The sequence below is a fragment of the Vidua macroura genome, chromosome 2 (assembly GCF_024509145.1).
Source record: "Vidua macroura isolate BioBank_ID:100142 chromosome 2, ASM2450914v1, whole genome shotgun sequence".
NCBI lineage: Eukaryota > Metazoa > Chordata > Aves > Passeriformes > Viduidae > Vidua > Vidua macroura.
Genome location: NC_071572.1, coordinates 18,462,593 through 18,475,407, shown reverse-complemented (window position 1 = coordinate 18,475,407; position 12,815 = coordinate 18,462,593).

Here is a 12,815-nt window from a genome sequence, read left to right as displayed (position 1 = left end):
TCTTTACATTAAGATACAATCTTTAGGTCTTTATTTCACAAGGCTTCCACTAACATCATTGTGACCAGTGTGAGAAGAGGATACTCAGGCAGGGATCAGCATTAACTCCATTGATTTCTTTGTGCAAATTGCAATCCTTTTCCCTCAGTAATATGGCATGGAGTGTGGCCCAGGCTTACACCCTAAGTTTAGGAGTCCTTAGTGAGCCCAATGATTTGCCTGGAAAATACAGGAACAGGCAAGAGTCTTTAGATCCCCATAAAACCTATTTCTTGTGGGAATCTCCTCACTCAGTCAACAGATCCCAGGTTAAGTTATCAGATCTACTTAATGTTGACTCTAAATAGAATTAAGTATACCCAAATATCTCTGAGAGTCTAGGTGGTTCACTGGTTACTGCTAAAGGACTAAAGGTCTCACCTACTATTAGCAATCTAAAAGTTAAGTGCCTGTTGTGAGGTAGTCCTCCTATATTCTCCTATGGTAAATGGGATGGGAGTGAGAGGAAACTGGAGAGTGATTCATTTCCTCAACCTCTATCCTTGGATTGGCTGAATCATCTAAGACTCTTGCACTGATTGTGGGAAGAGTCTGGGCTACAGCTGCAGCCGGACTTTAGGTAGGATGACTCGCATCCTCTGCGATGCTTTCAGCAGCAGTTGGGGGAATCAGGGAGTGGCCATTTTTTCTGTAAGTGAGACTAAGTTTTCCAAGTCACTTCCATTTTTTTTGAAAAATACTGTGTCTGTCAGGCTGCTAATAAAAATCCCCCTCTCAAAACACCTCTCACCTTGATAGAGGACTGATTGCTGATTCTTACTTTTAGTGGACACGTTTTGTAGGGGTTTCCCATCCTGGCTGTATTTCCTGAGTTTGGTTACAAGAACAGGAGCGGTCTCATGGGCCCTAAGGGAGTCAGGATATTTTACACTTATTGCTTTCCCATTATCCAAAGAAAGAAATGAGATTGGCTTGATCCTTTTTGGCAGTTCTTTACCATGATGTTATCTTCTGGGAATTTAATCTTTTTTTCTGAGACTTGAAGTTAGACTGTTAAATATATTATGATACCTTGTTTCTGTATCCCACCATTTAAAAATGAATGTAGACTTTGACCGTTACAGCTTTTCAGAGATCTCTCTTGTCTCTTCCACATTCTTTGAAGAACCCACTAAGTTATTACTTTTATTTGCTCCATAAATATCTTGTCAAATTTCATCAGAATGATTCAGTTTGAATACATTTATCTCACCCTCACTGCCTAAACCAATCTTCCCTTAGCTTGAATGCCACTCTTGTCTTCATCTCTCTAAACTAGTGTGATTAAGTCCTCACAGAGTTTACCTTTTGGCACCCAAAGGCATATTTTCTCATTTTCCTTAAAATTTCATAGGGAGGTTTAAGTTTTAGTCACTCATTTGCTCAGAAATTTTTATTTCATGATTGTTGATGCTTAGTATGTCTCACCCCATATTAAGGTAGATGGACATCACCAACTAGGTGAGGGAGTGGTAGGGGATAAGACCTTCTGAGACAAAGCCTAGGAGATACAGCAGTTGTCTGGAGAATGGGAGATCCTGTGATTTCAAGCCATGCCCCTTCTTGCCCCTTGTCCCATGCCAAGTGGTTTCAAGCCAGGCCTTTTGCACTCATGCTTGTGCAATGTTTTCAGCCCATCATGGTCTGAATGAGAGATGAGGTTCAAGATGCTCTTGTAGTACATTAAAATTTCAACCCCATAGGGTCTGTCTGAGTAGCTCCATCTACCTGGAGGTTGCCCCATCTTTGATGGCAGAATACAAAGAGCAGGCACTAGCACGTGCTGCACCTCTGCTCTGCAAAGGGCCAGGTGACATCACAAGTGGAGGACAGAGGGGTTTGACGTCCCCCTGAGCACCTGTGGAAGGTACCACCTGCGGGAGATGCCTCTGGTCCCTCCCTAGTCTAATCCAGGAAACACAATTACGAGCAGACTGCATCTTCCCCTGCAGCTTCCTGAGCTCCCATTGTGGGCTTCAGGAAGCCTATGGTAGCAACATTAAGGCAAATTTGGCTCTTTCTCTTGCTCTCCAGACTGTATACTGAAATGATCAGTGAAGCATTGCCTATGTTTGGCATCTGGATTATGGCAGGCTGGATTTCTGATGCTGATTATCTGATGCTGATGATGTATTTGTAAAATCTCAGAGGAATACTGATATTATGCAACCACTTAAGTACTTTAATGCATCATTTGAAAAGTGGCAGATTTATATAAAGTATTTAAGATGCTGAAAGAAAAATTATCCCAAATACCAATTTATATATACAAAGTCATTTTACAGTGTCTCTTGAAATCTTGCCCAAAAAAAAGCTTGGGTCAAAACTTTGTGTCAGAAAATAATTAATCAGTTCTCTGAGGTAGACTGATCAGTCTCACTCTTTACTTCATTCTTTCCCCATTATCAAATCCTTCCTTAATCTCTCATTCCTTTCCTTTGCCCATTAATTGAAAACAGTAGCTTTCTCTCCCTGAGACAGTTTTGACTAGAAGTATCAAAAGTAAGTCTCTGATGTCCCCATCTCAGCTGATATCATACACCCTCAGCCCTCCTTATAGTCTGGGGATAGTAGGGGGTGGCCACCAAATTGACCTATTTTGGCACCAAACCACAGGACAAAAAATGCTAATGGCATACTAATTTAGGTAATATCCATAGCATATCTTAGCTGGTGCAAAATAAATAATGGATTCTTTTAAGGTTTTAAATTCAAGGTGAGTTACTATGGATGCTGGGGCAGATGGGCAACTACCCAGATTAATAAGCATATACAACTTTTTATACCAGCTGACTTTCTGTGTTATCTTCCCTGAATCAAAAGGGACTTTGGATATTCAAAAGATTCAATAGCTGAAATAAGAAGAGCAGCCTCATATGTGACTTCTATGTCTGTGTCTAGTTTCAATTATTAAGGGCAAAGGATAATCAAACTGCTGAGCTCCAAAAAATTGCCCAAAGTGTAATGGCATAGTATAGTCCATTTTGAGCAATCCATTCATAAGTTCATTAATACAACTCATGCACAGCTACACTTGGCCTTACCTCAGCAAAACAGTATCCCCTGCAAACACCAACTCTCTGTTTTGTGGTATTATTTATTTTCTCCCTAATTGTGTTTAGTTTGCTAGGCATTACTATTAAAAGCATGATTGTAGAGCTGGTGAAAAGCAAATGCAGATGAATGTAAAGAAGGAGGACTGGTTTGAATTGCAATAAAGACCACTTGCTGCCATTTTCCATCTAATTCAGAAGCTCTAGAAAAGGAAACAATACACGGAAACCAATGAGTAATACAAACGTAATCAATAAGTCTGAAAACTTCATCAAGCCTTTAAATGAATGACCAGTTTGCTGTCATCTGGGACAACTGCCTAAGCATTCAGTGCAATACTATCACTCTGACTAGACAAGCAAGGTGGCACCATTGGCGTGACTGAACTGTGGTCACCATGCTTTGCTCTGTTCTCTGCCTAGAAAACAGAGAGGCAGTCTCAAAAGCCATGGCAAATATCCATCTCGAGGGAACCTGGTTGGGATGCACTGGTTACTCTGAAAAGAAGACAATAAAAAGCATCCTGATGAAGATTTAATAAAGGTAATGAATGACACATAGAGAATAACTGGAGATATCTGTTCATCACTTGCCCTTGTAGCAAAAGCAGATCTCCAGTGAGAGTGGAGCACCATGCATCTGCTGTTGGTAAAAAGATTTCTCATACAACTAAAAATTAACTATGTGAATTCCCACTAGGTATTAAAGAGAAGAGTTTCATCAAGCTCATGAAAAGTGTTATGAAACAAATGCCCAGATAGGGTCTGTTCTCCTGAAGCAGTACAAAGCCTCATGCCTCACTTCACTGTGGGCTTCTCACAACAATAATGCAGAAGCATCCATATCTCATTCTTTGCATGGGCCCTTGCAACTCTGCCATAGTGATCACTTACTGTACTCAGACCTGAATATTTACCTCTAGCCTATTTTTCCTTCTGCTTCTAATCTATGGCACTATTTTTTCCTCATCTCTGAGTTCAGAGTCTCCATAAAATATGTTTCCCATAAGTTTGTTTTTTTTTTTTTAATAAAGCAGTTACCTATTCTTGTTTCATCTCTGTTCTACTAGGCCATGCATTTTAATGTCTTAGGGAGTATCATCTTCATATTTTCCAGAAGCAATATCAACACATAATAAAATATTTTCTGAGCATATGTTAGAACTCAAATTACAGTTCAGCTAATGAAGCCATACAAATGTTCAATTAGATAAAACATATGCAGTTCAGTATACTCACCAAAGTACTTTCCCAGCAGTTGACTGTAATGAGATTATGTGGATTCCTATCAGATTTGCTTCTTCAAAGCTTTTGGGGTGACTTACTGACTTAGAATATTGAAAATTAAATTGACAAGTGAGTGCTCGTCTCTCTGACTGCAGGTCCCTCATTCTTACCAAGAACAGGAAACTGAGAAGCTTCAGCATTTCCTCTTGATTAACTCCCTTCATACTTCTTGCTCGTCCTCTCTTCCCTCAGGAAGGAAAAACTCCATAAATTGTAGGGTTTCCTCTTTGCCTCTGTTGATTTTAGCTTTTAAAAATGGACAAAACTAGTCTTCAAAATCTTTGTTTTATCTTCAAAATAAATTGTCTTATTTTCCAAATACAGTGTAAACAGCAGCTATTGGCAGTCAGCCAATCCGAAGCAAGTTATTTATGGAGCACATAACCATGGAGTTGGAATCCCATATGCTGTAGATGGATGAGGATGCTGAAGCAATTGTGCCCAGTGGTATGGGCTCAAGAAAGATCTTTGAACAAACACCAACATACTCTTTCATTTCTTGTTTGTCTCTATTAATGCATAATTCTATAGATTAATTGAGACAAAAAACTAAGTACCATCCTCCTGCTATCAAAGAGTGGCATTCCTATTGTTCTGATAACCTCATATTACTCTGGGAGAGGAGATATAATTTTAGATTCCTCATATTAATTAATTTTAGGAAAAAAAAAGCATATTACCTAATTAATAGTATTCCCTTAATGGTCAGAGCCTTCCTCATGGCAGTGTGTTGGAGTTGCAAACAGAACAAAAATATGGGTTTAGACTCACTGCAGAACTGGAACAGTCATTTTGCTCACCAGCAAGTGATAAATGAAGTTCTTGCTATAACTCTGCCCCAGGATCAGCAGGAGAGAGTCTCATTAGACCACTGTAATTCATTACTCACACAGCAATGGAATCAGCCCACATTTACAGAGTCCTAGTCCCTCACTCTTTTGAAGAATTTGAAGCAAATCTGAGATTTTTCAACTTCATAGCAAAAATGGTGATAGTTGTAAGCTGCATGTGAGCAAGTTTTGTGCATGACCCCACTGCAGGGCTGTGTTTCAATTCAGTACCATCTTTTAATGGGTGAAATTGTGTGGCTCAGTGGATGCTCCTGGGATCCAGATGGGAGACCTGAGCAAACTGTGGGCTATGCAGTACATACTGCTACCCTCTGTGCTAAGGAGACGTGGGATGTTCCACAGTGATTAAGCTTTTCAGGAAATCCATTTTGGCTGAAGACCCTGAATTTTTTTCCTCTTAATAATTTTGCCCATGTTAGTAACACATCCAAATGGGAAATATTTCCCATTGCCTTGCTGCTTTGCTTTCATTTTAGTGGTGTGTGAACTGGATGTGCAACATTACCTCTTACTGCCTGGGTAGGGTATTTTCCAGCAAAGTAAAAAATGTTTATGTGAATGACCCTCAGGCCAAGAAATATAACTAAAAACATTGAGTCAATATAGCATAATGTAGTGTAATATTGTAGGTATACTACATTATCAAATTGCATTAAAAATGTAGTCTATATTTTTAATGTATTCTGCATTTTATGTTGTATATGTATTGCATATTCCATATTCTATGTTCTGTATTACAGTATATATATTATATGTATGATATATTATATCATTATATCATATATCTGTGTATACACACACACACACACACACATATATATGTGCTGTAGGTACATATACATATATATAAGGATTATCATCACCACAATCTCTGGCCACATTCTCACAGAAATGGTAGAAACAAACATATTTTTGAGGAGTCAGGGCTCTAGTGTGTGTTAGTCATGGTCTGATCAAACATTAAGGAATTCTGGAGTGATGTAATTTCTAGACCTTTGATTAACTTAGTCAAGAGCAAAGCTCTGGGTTCTCAAAGTAGGTTATGTGCCTGTTTCAGGACACGTATGGATCTTTTCTTCTGAAGCCGACCTTCAGTGTCTAAAGCCTGTGTTTTTTTCTGAATACTGATGTGCAATCTGTGCAAATCTGTGGCAATCCCCAGTAAAATTTGAACCCTACAGTTTATATATATACAATTGCATTCCCTCCAAATAACCAACGTTAGGACTAAGCAATGGCAGGACTAACATTAGCAGATGCAGTGTAAAGTTTATTGTGGAAAAATGATCCCTTAAGGAATTTAAGGGTGTGTCTAAATGAACAGAATTGACATCTATGCTGAGTGTGTATTGCTGAGAGAGAAATGAAACTTTCCATCTAGTACATGTCTCCCTCCAGCTGTCCTGTTCATGCATGGCTTGATTTTAGACCTGGATTCTTGGAATATTTTGGCTATTATGACAAGCACTGCGGACGCGTAACATTAAAAGCGTGTGTCGATACAAACCACAGCCCACTGGTGGCAGCAGTTCGTTAAGAGTGGACAGACGCTGCTTGAGCAGCAGCGGGTCTGCACACAAGCACGTCATTTGTGGGCAGAGACAGCCAACTCTCACATCTAGTTCAGTTTACAGGGACACTCCTCTTTCTTATCCCAGAATGTGCATTTCATGAAGACCACTGCTGTGAAATAAAACTTAAATTAAAAGTGAGTGAGACAATAGTCTGAATTCCACGAGGCTATGAGTTGAGATGTGCTCCCTTTGGAACGTTTGGTACCATCCCCAATTTCACAGCTGTTCTGTATAAGGCACAATGAGCAACCACAATGAGTTACTGTGATAAATGGAAGTTGGACCCTTATTAATATCAATAGCAAATGACCATGGACTCAAAAAAAAAAAAAAATGCAACCTATACATTTTTATTCTTTCTCCTTCTGTGTGATAGCTTGCATTCAGGTTCAAGGTAGGTGTACACCTTTCTGCATATATGAGCTCTGCTTGCCTGCCTGCAGTGGCATTTTTAAAATAAACCACTATGTCAATATGTATTAGTGTTACTGTTGTTGGTTTTCATATGTGTAGTAAATTCCTACCAGCCTTAAAACATGCCAGGGAATGCTTTTGTTTCTGTTAGACATAAACAAACTTGTATCTAGGACAATGAGCATAAGGTGAAACTTGAGATGCCACAGACCCTGTTATCACCAGAAGCTGTGAGTAAAGCTGAAGGTTCCTCTTCTTGCAAGGGAAAATGGACACTGCTCCATCTGTTCCCACCACTACTTTTTCTGCCATCAACCATGTCTGTGGGTGTATGCATCTAAGCCTGACATTTTAAAAACAAAAGTCACAAGCTTTATCAATTTTTAATCTCTAGCACTGGTCCATACCTTTCTGTGTGGAATAACCTGAATACTCCTATGGGCAAAGTGGTGCATTCCTGAGCCCCCTGCCAGTCGGTCTTAATGGCCTCAAGAGCAAAACTAGTCCAGTGAGATTATTTGAAAGAGTGAGACAGTGATATAACCTGAGAAAATTCTAATTACCTACCAAGCACAGGGTCCTTTTCAACCCACACAACCTGCATGTGTCACTTTGCTACAACAGATGTCCCTGCCAGTCTGCACCTCTGTTTACACTTAGACATTGTAATTCCCCTCCAATTTAAAAGAAAAATGTGAGAGAAAAAGACCCGCAAGTTTCAGGAACTGCGTGGGGGCTGAGGACGTTTGTCAGGTGATAAGAGAGCTGTGAGATGAGAGATGCTGTGAGAGCTGTGCCTTTCATCCTCAAGAAGGTTAACCTGCAACACACACACAGACACACACACAGACACATGCCTAGTCCATGATATCGGTGGAATACACCAGAGACAACTAAAATCCAGGATTATGGCAGTTACAAGAAGCACTTCTTCTCCCTTGCTTTTTACAAACTGGCACTATAAAGAAAGCATCACATCAAGAAAGTTTAAATGACTGGATGTGCTTTACCTCAAGAGCTTAATCTCTCACTTCTTACCCTAGTGTCAGATTGAATGTCAAGGATGTGAGACAGGTTTTGAGCAGACCTCATAGCTATTTTTATATCTTGTTGGGTGGCAAACTTAGCTTCTTCTATTTTCTTTTTTTCTTTCTTTTCTCCTAAAATTAAATTAAGAAGGGAGTAGTGTTGAAAAATAAATAGATTAGATAGATAAACCCACATGTAAACTTTGAAAAACCTCCCCTGCCTACAAGAGACAAAAGATTGTTGCACTTGTATAGGTTTGGAAAGCCAAAAACAGAAAGAAGCTTGATAGCTGAATATGCTTAAGATGGTTTTAAAGCAAATGCCTCAGATATGGCTAGCAGCATTCAGCACAAGCAGTAAAATCTGCCCAAGAAAATCAACATAAAACAATAAACCTGGGGTGAGTTCCAAGTTGCCACTAGTTTAAAGCCAGCTCAGAGATAACTATATACAGAGCACATAGCACAGGTGTGGCCTCATAGGTAGTGCCGTTTTTCAAGCTGGATAAATAAGTCCTTCTGTATGCTCATGCATAGTGACTTACACTACTCTTCTGTGTCATGCCAACTTGCTATAAGAATGTTGGTTGTGGAGGGAGGGAGCCCCACTTTGGAATGACATAATTCACCAAATTAATGATGCTGGGTACATTTTATCACTCTGAAACTCATCTAAGAGTACAGTATGCACTGTGGGTATCTTGGGGATGGTCTCTGACAGGTATTTCCTTATTTCTGTGCTGTTTCTTAAGAACAAGTGGACTGGCGATCCTCAAGGGGACTGCCAAGACCCATACAATAGCCTAGGCAGTTTGACGCTATTAGTCATTGTTTCATTCTGAGTGTTTACTTCGGTCATTCCTTTTTCAATGGAAAGCTGATAAGAATAGCTGCCTTGTCTTTTGCATGTTGAACGGACACCACAGTATTTCAAATGCCTATCTAGCTTTACCTTTGCATTGAAAGAAACTCATATTCAATGATGGCATAAAAATCCAATCTTTTCATTTGCCTGAGATTTCTGTTTGCAATCTCTATTGACACCCATACACATGCCATAAAATTAGCACTTTTGCTTAAGAGAAACCTAGCATTGCAGGAACAAGGCGCTGCTGAGTTGCACTAGGAGAAATGATTCATCATGCTTTTGTGATGCATAATGCTGATATTGTCATTTACACGCTTTCAAAGTTATTTGTTTTAGTCATAAAAATGAGACAAAAGTTGCTGCAAAATTCAGAAAGTGATGGCTGGCAAGCACTTGTGAAATTTTGGCACAGAGATGCTTTTCTTCAGGCAGGAGATATGCTAAGGTATTGTTTTCAGTTCTCTCAGCTACTTTGCATCTCAATCACTGTTTCTAGAGATAGCTTTCAAACATAGTGTTTACATATAGAATCATACAATAACTGAGGTAGGAAAAGACCTGTAAGATTCTGAAATCCAATAATTAACCCAGCACTGCCAATTCCACTGCTAAACCAAGTACCTACCTGCCCTGTGTGAAAAACACAAGACAAGTAACTGGAAGTTTGGTGTTTCCCTGCAAACTTACAGATATCCTTATGAAACTTCTGCTTCTTTTCCATTTATTAGAAATTTCAGAGTATGATGGCAATAAATTCTTAGCATCCCTGAAAAGCCAGAAAGGACAGCTGAAGGCCCCCTCATCTTGTTTGCGTTATTATTGATGGTATACAGGCAGCCTTCCACTTGCAGTATTTGAATAGCCTGGCTTCCAAACTGTTGCGTTGCCACAGCTTTTCGTGTGCATTAAATAAAGGCTCAGCACTCTTCATTTATTGTTTACGGGTATAGGCAAGGCAGGGAAAACAGAGTCAGGCAGATTGGTGTGGGAGAGGAGCATCTGCTACTAGAGGGTATTTAGCTTCCTGTGCAGCAATCTGAGCTTCCCAGCCTGGCTTCTCTTTTCTTCTCCCACTACTTTCTGAAAGTCATGACCTGTTGCAAAGTTCCCCTTTTGTCAAGCACTGTAAAAAAGGAAATGCCGCTTTTTGTAAAGCCAATTAGCACCAGAACCTGTCCAACTACGACAAGCATTTTGTAATCCCTCTTCTGAAATCGAGTGGTGGGGGGATGGGAAGGTTCTCCTTTTAAAAACGTTGCTCCATGAATCAATTACCCTTTTTTAATAGTAATTGTCGGTAGCAATTTGTGGAATGTGGCACACCACAAATATTGTGCTCTGGTGTTTGAACAACTGAACACCCAAGCCCTGATGTCACTGTCAACACCCCGCTGCTGTTGGCAGGAAGGCAGTGCAGAAAGCGACTGCCCAAAGGGATTGTCTCTTCACTTACACTCTCGGGCTCACTGCCAGCTCCTGTTTCCTCTAGCAGTATACTGAGTGAGAGAAAGCATCCTCTCTCAGAGAGTTAAGCATGTGAAAAGAAGATTTCACATGTGGAACTGAGACCTGGAAAACAATCACTTGGCTTCCCTTTCTTTAATTTATTTCCCATATGATGGGGAAATTTGCATAGAGAGTTTATTTTTATCTTTCCAGTCATTTTATGTGCCTAGAATCCCATTTTGAATAATAGGTAGACGTGGGAATTAACCTTGGGAGCTTTATCACATCGGTGTTGCATGGTCTTTTACTTTTTTCTTTTTTTTTAATATATGTGTAAACTCTATGGCAGAATAAGCATAAGGTTAGAAGACTTGTGCTTCTGATCATGTTTTGAAACATTCTTCGAATAGAGTTCAAGGAAAAGTCCACTGAAGTGAGTTTGAGATACAGACACTTCCACTGACAGCTGCTAATAACTGATTAAGCCCCTGCTCCATGGCCTTAAGCAAGACTCGTATCACATTTAAGCAAAGAGGATCACTATGTACCTACCTGAAGAAATCCTCATGTTTTTTATAAGGTTTCAAATCTGAACATACAAATGAGATGCAAGAACTATGGTTTAGCAGTTACTACCTTTCCTGCAATGTGAATTTCATAGAAGGCAAGAAAGAACTTGCTGCCTTGTTCTAGTTCATCCCTTGAAGGTGTTAGCGGAAAACTGTTAGCAAGGGTTCCATTTCCTTTTTGCAAATGGAATCACCAATGTGCTGAAAAGTGCTTTCCTTTAACATGCAAATGACTGATAGAGGGCATGTCTAGCAGGGTACTACAATACCAAATATTAGGTGACTTTTTCAACTGATTTGTTGATTTTTTTATTTTTTTTTTTAATAATCACAGTAAGAAACTGCTGACACAAACCTCAATAAAGCACTAGAAAAAAAAAAAAATTAGCTCATTAATATCCAAACTAAGAATTCCTAAGCTAGCTGTCCTTTACAAATCATGGCCTTGGACATTTCTTGAGGATGTCAGCTCTATCCCATCGAAGTGTGATTTGTTGTCCTCAGAAGTTACTTGACATGTGACAGTTTTGCATGAACACCTATCTTCCTTGCATTCTCCAAATAATAACAAGCATAATCAAACATAAAAGGACAAGGAGATGTGCAATTTTTCTAGCTCCACCACTAACGCAAACCGTTATGGAGAGGATTTAATTCTACAGAAATTAGCTGACCTCTTGCCACCAAAATGCAACAGCACTCATTTTGCTTCACCAGAACAATCCTGCCTTCGTATAGAAAGTACATGTACAATTACTTAGGTACTGTGACTACCTCAGTATTACTCCACCAGAAAAAAAGGTATGGGAAGGCAGAGAAACAGCAACAGTGTACAACTTTTGTCACTGTATCTCAGAACTATAATTGAATCTAAGCTCAGCAGTGGAGTCTGGTTTGTAGATAGCAGCAAAGCTCCATCTAAGGCTGTGGCTTACACTGATTTAGGGGATCCATGGCTCTGTCCCAAAATAAGTAGATGAGAAGAAGGCAATGTTGCTACTGGACAAGCAGTTTCTGAAAAAAAAGCCAGACCCCAGTCATACAAACATTTGCTGTTCTTTAATTTCAGGAGAACATTTCCTGCAGTGAAGTCAGGGGAATACTGACTTGCTTAGACAAATCGGTGAGAAGTTAGAGAATCCATAGAGGAGAACAATTATAAAGAATATTTATATTACATTTACTCTCACTTAAAAGTCAAGAAAATTTTTGGCAAAACTGAAAAGCCTGGGTCTGTAACATCATTGGAGATGCTTATGAACTGATCATCAGGGAAATTTCACAATTCCTGTCATGAGGTTCAATGCCCTAAAGCATCAAAGCTGTAAATGGCCATAAACTCATTTTACAGAACTTGCTCAGAAGCTAACAGAGTTAGCTGGTATCCAACACAGAAGATACCTTGAGAAGACTTTTAATGCCATTATTATGAAAATATGTAAATATCCCAAATGTATATGATCTATTTCTGGTCCTTGCTTTCCTGAGAGGTTCCTTTGGCCTTCAGTCTTGCACAGTTCCTGCCTCACACTATATTCATCTCAGTTTTGGAGGTGCTCATGCACTGCAGAAGGAAACTAGACTTCATACACCACATCTCCAAATGCAATGGAGCTTGACTTTAGGAAGACTGTGGGCTGACTGGAAATCCTGGTTCACTATAGAAAGTATTGTTGGGATTGCCAT